The sequence below is a fragment of the Cryptomeria japonica genome, chromosome 3 (genome assembly GCF_030272615.1).
Source record: "Cryptomeria japonica chromosome 3, Sugi_1.0, whole genome shotgun sequence".
In the NCBI taxonomy this organism is placed as follows: domain Eukaryota; kingdom Viridiplantae; phylum Streptophyta; class Pinopsida; order Cupressales; family Cupressaceae; genus Cryptomeria; species Cryptomeria japonica.
The window spans coordinates 812,871,150-812,880,237 of record NC_081407.1 but is presented as its reverse complement, the minus strand read 5'-3'; positions in this window follow the sequence as shown (position 1 = coordinate 812,880,237).

The window sequence follows — 9,088 nt, the reverse complement described above, 5'->3', positions numbered from 1 at the left end:
CTAGCTGTCATTTGGAACATTAGGCAAAAGCATAATTGTTTCCTCTGTGGCCGGCTCATAGTCGCGGGGCTTGCATTCTTGAACTATATATTCACACAAGCCTCTCTCACAAACAAGCTTTGTTGGCTTGATATCGACATCATATTCCAGGATCTTGGTGATCCAATTTGCCCTTTTTTCAGTGATGTCACCCTCCATAATGTATTCCCTTACTATGGGATGGGCTATGTACACCGTGGTTTTATTACAGGCAATGAAATGCCTAAATTTCTTTAGTCCTTTTATAGTGGCTAAGGCCTGCTTCTTGACAAAGTTGTATCAAGCCTCATAATCCTTAAGATTTTTTGAATGGAAAGCTATGGGATGCTCTCCTCCTTTTTGGGAATCTTTTTGGGTTAGGACCATGGCGATGCTATGCTGACTAGACAAAATGTACATTATGAATTCCTTTGACATGTCAAGGTTAGACAATACGAGAGCTGAATAGATAACATTTTTAATTTCATCAAAAGCTTTTTTGGCCTCAGTAGTCCATTTGAAATGTATATCCTTTTTTAACATGAGGGTGATGGATCTTATTATTCCGGCAAAGTTAGAAATAAAATGACTAACAAAATTTACCTTTCCTAAAAAATATTGGACTCCCTTTTTGTTGACCGAGAGGGGAAGGTCTTTAATGGCCTTGACTCGGTTTGGGTCAATGGAAACACCCTCCTTTGAAACTATATGCCCAAGTAATTTTCCTTGAGGAACCCCAAAGATACACTTTTTTGGGTTTAAGGAAAGCCCAAATTAAAGACATTTTTGGAGGACTAATTCGAGATGGTCAAAATGATCCTCCCGACGCTTGGAAAACACAGTCAAGTCATCTAAGTATATTAAGATGATCTTATTAATTAGCTCTTTGAAAGCTAAATCCATGGCCCTTTGAAATGTTTCCCCAACATTTGACAATCCGAAGGGCATCTTCTAGTACGCAAACATTCCCCACTTAGTGGTGAACATTGTCTTGTGCTGGTCCTCCGCCTTCACACTTACCTGGTTATATCCTGAAAAATCATCGAGCATTGAGAACATTCTAATCCCACCACCATGCTCAGTAGTTACTCCATTGATGGCAGAGGATAGTGGTCTTTGAGAGACGCTTGATTTAGATCTCGAAAATCCACACAGAGCCAGATATCTCCATTCTTTTTCCTAACAGGCACCAAATTTGACACCCATGTACTGTGTTTTATGGGGTAAATGATCCTTGATTCGATCATCTTTTTCAACTCCTGAGCCATGAGAGATTCAATTTTTGGGTTAACCGGTCTTTGCTTCTGCCGAACTGGCTTGGCCTCATTTGCAAGCTTGATGGTATGCTGGATGATATTAGGATCTTATCCTCTTAAATCCTCATAGGACCAAGCCATGACACCTTCATATTCATCACAGTATCGGGCCAACTTCTTTCTATCTTTGGAGGACACATCCTTTCCTACCTTGAGAACTCTTCCACTATCGACTGACATTTTGGTGTAATCCTCTTTGTTTGATGTGAGCTTCCGCTTATCCTTTTTGGCATCCTCGTGGTCAAACAGGTTCTCTAAAGTGATCAAACTATTAGAGAGCTTGTTATATTTCAGTTGGATGACCTAATTCTCATAGGCTTCTTTTATCTTAGGTTGCAGCTGATCAACAAATTATCCCAAGCTTTGGATGAACAAAGCAATCTGTTCATCGCTCTCGAACACTTGCTAGTGAGTACCATTATCAGGGATAGTTGGGCGGACAACCACGCCGATTTCTTGGGAGCTGGTGAGTAAGTCCATAACAGGATCAAATTGCGCTTTGATGGAGGCCATTTGGTCTTCTATGGTATTTTTTTTCAAGGAATGCTTATGATATTGAAAGCATCAAAACTTTCTATTAGATCCCACACTCGACCACGGTAAGACCTCATGCAGACATGCTTGGCACTAGATATCCCTCGAACTTGATGGACCACCAACTCAGAATCACTAAGGACTTTCAACTCTTTAATGCCCATCCTTTCCGCCATGCTCAAACCTTGAATCAGTCCTTCATACTCCACTACATTATTTGAGCACGCGAACTATAATCGGAAAGGCTTCAAGATTTGTTCACCCAAAGGGGGGTGAGACAAACTCCCACTCCGAAGCCCATCTTGCATTTGGCACCATCGAAGTGCAGGGTCCATAGTGCCGAAGAAAACTGCTCTTCAAAGATTGGATCCTTAGTAATCTTTGGGATGATTTGATTCTCTTTAAAAATGCAATAGGTACCCAGGCAAGTGGCATGGTAGTTAGAGAAGGGGTCTGAATCTATGAACTCATTCAGGAAGGCCTCTTGCTTGGGTGGAATTTCTCCCATTACTTCTTCATCTTCTAAAAGCTCTACCACCTTTCATTCATCATTTGATATAGAGGTGTGTGTAGGTTCGAAATTGATCGAGGCTTGGTCGGCTATATGCTCAACATGAAGGGGTTCTGAGAGAATTTTCATCTTGGTTCCGTGTTGGGTTTGGAGGATGAGATGGGACCAATCTAGGGACATATAGCCTCCTATTTTAGTGGTAAAATATCGAGAAAGACAAAGCCCAAAGACAGGCAGGATATCAATGACCACTACTTCTTGAGACACCGTCACACTCGGACATGCAAACAATGTTAGGGAAAGGTTTTTAATGAGACCTACCGTTTGAACCATGTTCCCATCGAGCTGCATAACCCCTTTATTCAAAGGGTCATACCCGATATTTAATACTTCGGTGATTTGCTTAGGCATGATAGTAGTGCTAGCCCCAGAATCTATCATGGAGCTATGCAAAAGTTTATCCCCAACTATAAGGGTAAGGTAGAATGGATTTGGTTTAGGCTTACCTTCTGTTTGGGCAGCAGGGGGCGAGCCTTCATTTGTCAATACAGGCGGAGAGTGCGGTTTGCCTGCTATGGGTCGGAGACCCGTTCCGTCAGTCTGAAGAGATTGTGGAGCTATCGCACTTGCATCTTTTTCGTCATGAGACAGAGCCTCTCTTAGTCTTTTCTTTTGCTCGAGAATACTCAGGAGATCCCACAAAGAGACATGAGTCAGGCCCTTCTTCAATTGTTCTACCACATCTAATGTTGGCATTATGTGAACCGGTATGAGGACATAATGATATTGTATGTTGTCATTGATGTCAATATGTGATATGAAGACAGAGCCGACATATGTGAGAACTAGTATATATGCCAAAGTAAAGCGGTATATTTATTCAAGGTGAACTGGCATGTCAAGGTGAACCGGCATGTAGTCATAGGAACCGACACATGGAAGCATTGTATGACTACTGATTGGTAGGTAGTTTCCACTTTAGGATTTCTGGTTGGAATACCTCAAGCCTGTGTGACTCAATCGGTGATCTTTACGTGATGAAGTTAGCATGATAACGAAGAACAGATAGTGTTGCCACGTAAGCCTTATGCGGGTGAAGGATCTTGCATAAAGAAGAGTGTTCCTATCTACCTTGGGAATGTGCGAAGTCTGTAAATGGTGATAACATGTGATGGGTTACCAGCCGCCATGAAATCGGTGGAAAACGAATGATGGAGAATGTCTTGAGATTGGATCAAGACTATTGCATTCAATACAGTATAATCAACGGTCAAGATTGAACCATTTGAATTCCTTAACCTAACAGTTTTAGGGTTTAGGGTTTATGCTACTGACCTGTCTGTTGTCCTATAAGGTTGATGTTGTGATTCTTTCAGAGGTTGTTGGCAAAAGTTGTGTGTGTGTATCTAAGAGAAGAGATATGTGATTCTTGCTAGACCAGAGGAGAGAAGTCGTATCTGTAGAGTGTAAGTGCGGAAGGTGAAGAGGAGCTTAAGCAGATCTGCATTGGCATTGAGTGCTATTATCAGGTCATTGATATACCTGTTGTTCTTTAACCACTTCAACAGTTGTGAATTCCCCTAACAGAGTAGCCTTAACTGGCTTGTTGAAAATCCTCTAATAGGGTAACTCGAAGCTACTGATTCATTGGTATCCTTTAGCTATTGAGTTCTTGAAATCCTCTAACAAGGTACCCTTAATCGGGTATTGTAGCCATCCCTTAACCGAGTGATCCCTAATAGGATCAGTTCCTAACAGAACCTATTGTATCTGTCTTTAACCGAACAAGGCTTCTAACAGAGCAGACTTCCAAAGAGTTCCAAAACAAGCTTGTTGGTATTCATCCCCACCGTGGTTTTTCCCAGTTGGGTTTCCACGTGAAAAATATGTGTTTCATGTGTGATGCTTTCTTCATGTGATGTTATGATTGTTTTCTGATTAAGTGGTGATGCATGTTGATCTTGTTGTAATATGTACATCTTTTGATGGTAGATTTCTTGTTCATGCATTAGGGTGAAATGGGAATGAAGAGTTAAATTATATGAGAAGATAAGTGTCAACCGGTCTTTTCTTATCTCAGTTATACTGGGTTTTGCCGGTTGAACTCTGTTGAAGGACCAGTGCAACTGTTTGTCTATCAATGCATAAGTGTTAGTTGACAAACCGGTTTAAGGTTGTGTTTTTGCCTGTACTGATTCACCCCCCCTCTTAGTACCGGTTTGGTACTATTCGTTCATCATTAAGTTATCAATTGGTATCAGATCGTCCTCCAGGTCCTCTATGTTGCAAGCTTAACTGCTTGAGGGAAAGATCCTATTGTAATGATGAAGAGGGAAGGTCCAAAGTTTAACAAAGAAAAATTCAGTATATGGAAAGACAGAATGAAGAAATACATTAGAAGCATGGGTGCTCAATACTGGAGCTATGTTGAGAATCCCTATGTTGCCCCTACCGGTACTCTCACCGATGATCAAAAGAGAGAGATACAAGAGAATGGGCAAGTCATGGAAGCCCTAATCAGTAGTTTATCTAATATTGAGTTCATTGATGTCCAAGATAAGGTAAATCCCAAAGAGTTATGGGATGCTCTTGAAAATATCTATGGAGGTGATGAGCATGTAAAACAAGCTAAGGAAGAAATCCTTAGAGGAAAGTTTGAAGACATGCAAATGGTTGAAGGTGAAACCATTCAACAGTATGGTATTAGAATCAAAACTATTGTCGGAGATATCAAGAGTGCAGGTGGTAAAATGGAAGATTCCACTGTGGTAAGCAAGGTCCTGAGAACCCTATTGCCTGTCTATGCAATAAGAGTTGCTGCTATTCAGGAGTTGAGATCAATAGACAAGACTAATGTTTCCCTAGATTCCATCATTGCAAAGTTGACAGTATATGAGCTAAATAGTTTTGATGGTAGTGTTCAAAAAATTGAATCAGCTTTTAGAGCTTCTACTATACCATCCAGAAAAGGAAAAGAAGCAAGCACTAGTGGTGAACCAAGATAGAGCAGAGTAATGGATGATGAGGAGTTTCTGATGGAATTTGAAGCTCTTCTTGCCAGGAAATTTCCAAAAGGAACCGGTAAATACAAAGGTAAGCTCCCTTTGAAATATTTTTCTTGTAACTGGATAGGACATATTGCTATGAACTGTCCTAATAGTGACAACAAGGATAAATCGGAAAGATTCAAGAAATTCAAAGGAGGAAACCAGAGAAACTGTTTTGTTGCAATTGGTGAAGGTGTCACAAATGAGGAATCAAAAGATGAAGAGAATGAAGACATTGTGTTTGTTGTTGTAAAGGAAGATGTGTCAGACAAGAAGGCTCTTGTCTCCCGCTTTGATAATTCCAATGAGCAGATTATTGACAGTTGTTGCTCTCACCATATGACTGGTGACTGAAGCAAGTTTCTATCCTTGGAAGAGTATGATGGTGGTGTGGTTCATTTTGGCAATGATGCACCATGTATGGTTAAAGGAAAAGGGTCCATCTCTCTGAATGGAAAGAGTAGTGCTGATAATGTGTATTGGGCTGATGGTCTCAGATACAACCTTCTGAGTGTTGCCTAGCTGAATGACAGTGGTCTAACTCTAGAATTCAAGAATGGACTGTGCAAAATCAAAGGAAAGAATGGTGAAATTGTGGCTACCAGTATGCAGACCAAAGGTAACTTATTTTAGTTGAATGCAAATATAAGTACATGTCTTATGGCTAAATTTAATGATAGCTAGATATGGCATAGGAGACTCTGCCATGTAAACTTTCATAACATTGTGAAGGCTAGTAAGATCAAGGCAGTTAGAGGGTTGTCGGTGCTGAGTAAACTGGATAATACCTTGTGCAAAGAGTGTCAATTGGGGAAAATGTCTTCCTCAACCTTTAAAGGTAAATCTTTCACCGGTGACAACTTGCTTGATCTTATGCATACTGATTTGTGTGGTCCTATGAAAACTAGAAGTGTGCAGGGAGATAGGTACTTCATGATTCTCATTGATGACTGCTCAAGAATGATGTGGGTCACATTCTTGAAAGACAAGTCTGAAGCCTTTGTGAAGTTCAAAGCTTTCAGAGCATTAGTGGAGAAGGAAAGCGGTAAAAGGATCAAGTGCCTCAGATCTGATCAAGGAGGGGAATTCACTTCCGGTGAATTCAACAAGTATTGTGAAGAATTTGGCATCAAGAGGCAACTGCCTGCCCCTCGGACTCCACAACAGAATGGCCTAGTAGAGAGGAATAACCAAACTGTGGTTGAAGCAGCTAGAACCATGTTGATTCAAGGAAAGGTAGCTCACATCTTTTGGATAGAAGCAGTAAGCACTGTAGTCTACACAATGAACTGGGTACTCATCAACAAAGGTAAGGAAAAAACTCCTTATGAGTATTGGACCAGTAAGAAACCTGTGGTTAGCTACTTTAGGGTATTTGGTAGAAAATGTTACATCAAGAGGAGTGAACTTCAGGGCAAATTTGAAGCTAAATGTGATGAGGGAATATTCTTAGGATATTCCACCAAGAGTAAAGCTCTCAAGTGTTTCAACAATAGGACTCAGAGAATTATGGAAAGTATCAATGTGAGAGTTGATGAAACCTCTAAGAAACCGAAGGAAACTAGCAGTGAACAAGCTATAAATGAACCAGTTGCAACCTTCTGGGAACCAGTTGTTAGTCAACCAAGTACCAGTAACAGTGTTCCTGAACCGGTGAATGTTGATACAGATGAAGATGAGGATGAAGAGGAAAAGCAAGAAGAGCCAGTCAAGACTATTCCTATGTATGTCAAGCTGAATCATGATCCTAACCAGATCATAGGAGATAAGGAAACAGGAATCCTTACAAGAAGAAAAATCAAAGAAAACTCATGTATGATCTTTGAATTTGAGCCTAAAGCATTCAAAGAGGCTCATAAAGATGTGGAAGAGGAACTTGACCAGATAGAGAAAAATGGTGCATGGTCCTTGGTACCTAGACCATAGCATAAAAATGTCATTGGCACCAAATGGGTGTTCAGAAATAAGCTAAATGAGGATGGCACAGTGATTAGGAACAAAGCCAGATTGGTGTACAAAGGATATGCTCAAGAAGAAGGAGAAGACTATGGAAAAACCTTTGCTCCTGTAGCCAGATTGGAAAGAGTTCGTATGCTTCTTGCATATGCAACTTTTAAAGGATTCAAGGTATATCAAATGGATGTAAAATCTGCATTCCTAAATGGTGTACTTGAAGAGGAGGTGTATATAGAGCAACCATATGGGTTTTCCCTATCTAAAGTCAGTGATATGGTGTGCAGGCTACATAAAGTCTTATATGGTCTAAAGTAGGCACCTAGAGCATGGTATGAACGTCTACATTCCCATCTTGTGAAGATTGGATTTGAGAGAATAAGTGAAGATAGCAATATCTACTTGAAATCTAAAGGAGAGAAAATCCTGATCTGTGAGGTTTTTGTTGATGACATTATCTTTGGTGGAGATGACAAGATGAGTCATGAGTTTGCTGATGAGATGAAGGAAGAGTTTGAGATGTCACTCATAGGGAAGATTAAGTTCTTCATTGGACTACAGATCCAACAGATGAAAGATGGAATCTTTATCACTCAATCCAAATATGTCAAAGAGGTGTTGAAGACCTTTGGCATGGAAGATAGCAAACCGGTTGGTACACCGATGGTGACCGATTGCAAATTATCAAAAGAGGATGATTCTGCATTAGTTGATGAGAAGGAATACCAATCAATGATTGGTAAGTTGCATTATGTAGTGCATAGCAGACCAGATATTGTACATGCAGTTGGCATTACTGCAAGGTTCCAGAAAAGTCCAAGAGAATCCCACTTGGTTGCAGTCAAGTGGATTCCTATGTATCTGAAGGGAACAATTGACTATGGATTGTGGTACCCATACAGCAATGATTTCAACCTGAAAGTATTCACAGATGTTGATTGGGCAGGTAATGTGGATGATCAAAAAAGAACAACCGGTGGTGCATTCTTTCTCAGTGGTAGACTGGTCTCATCGATGAGTAAGAAGCGGAGTTGTATCTCTCAGTCTACAACGGAAGCGGAGTATGTTGCAGCTTTCATGAACTGCACTCAGACAATCTGGATGAAGCATGTATTAGATGGCTTCAAAATCCCTGTATCTGAACCGGTAAGTATATTATGTGATAACACAAGTGCTATCAATATTTCAAAGAATCCGGTTTTACATTCTAGAACCAAGCATTTTGAGCTTAAGTATCATTTATTGAGGGAAAAGGTTCAGAATAAAGAGATTGCACTGGAACATGTTTCCAGTAAGGAGCAGTTAGCAGACATATTCACCAAGCCTCTCCCAAAGACTACATTTGTGTATTTAAGAGGTGAATTGGGGGTACTGCCCCTTCAGGAGGTAAATTAAAAGTATCTATTCCACATCAGTCAGGTATTGCATAGTCATTTTTTTTTGTTGATTGATGTGTTGAAGGATTCTACTCCTCAGGGGGAGCAGCATAATGGAACAAGGATGTGTGTGCCTCCACTTTGGCATTGTTGTCAAAGGGGGAGAAGAAGTGTAGCGGAGAAGATATCTGCAGAAATTGGGGAGAAAATGAGTTAGCAGAGAGATATCTTTGTATATTGTCATCAATGCCAAAGGGGGAGATTGTTGGCATTATGTGAACCGGTATGAGGACATAATGATATTGTATGTTGTCATTGATGTCAATATGTGAT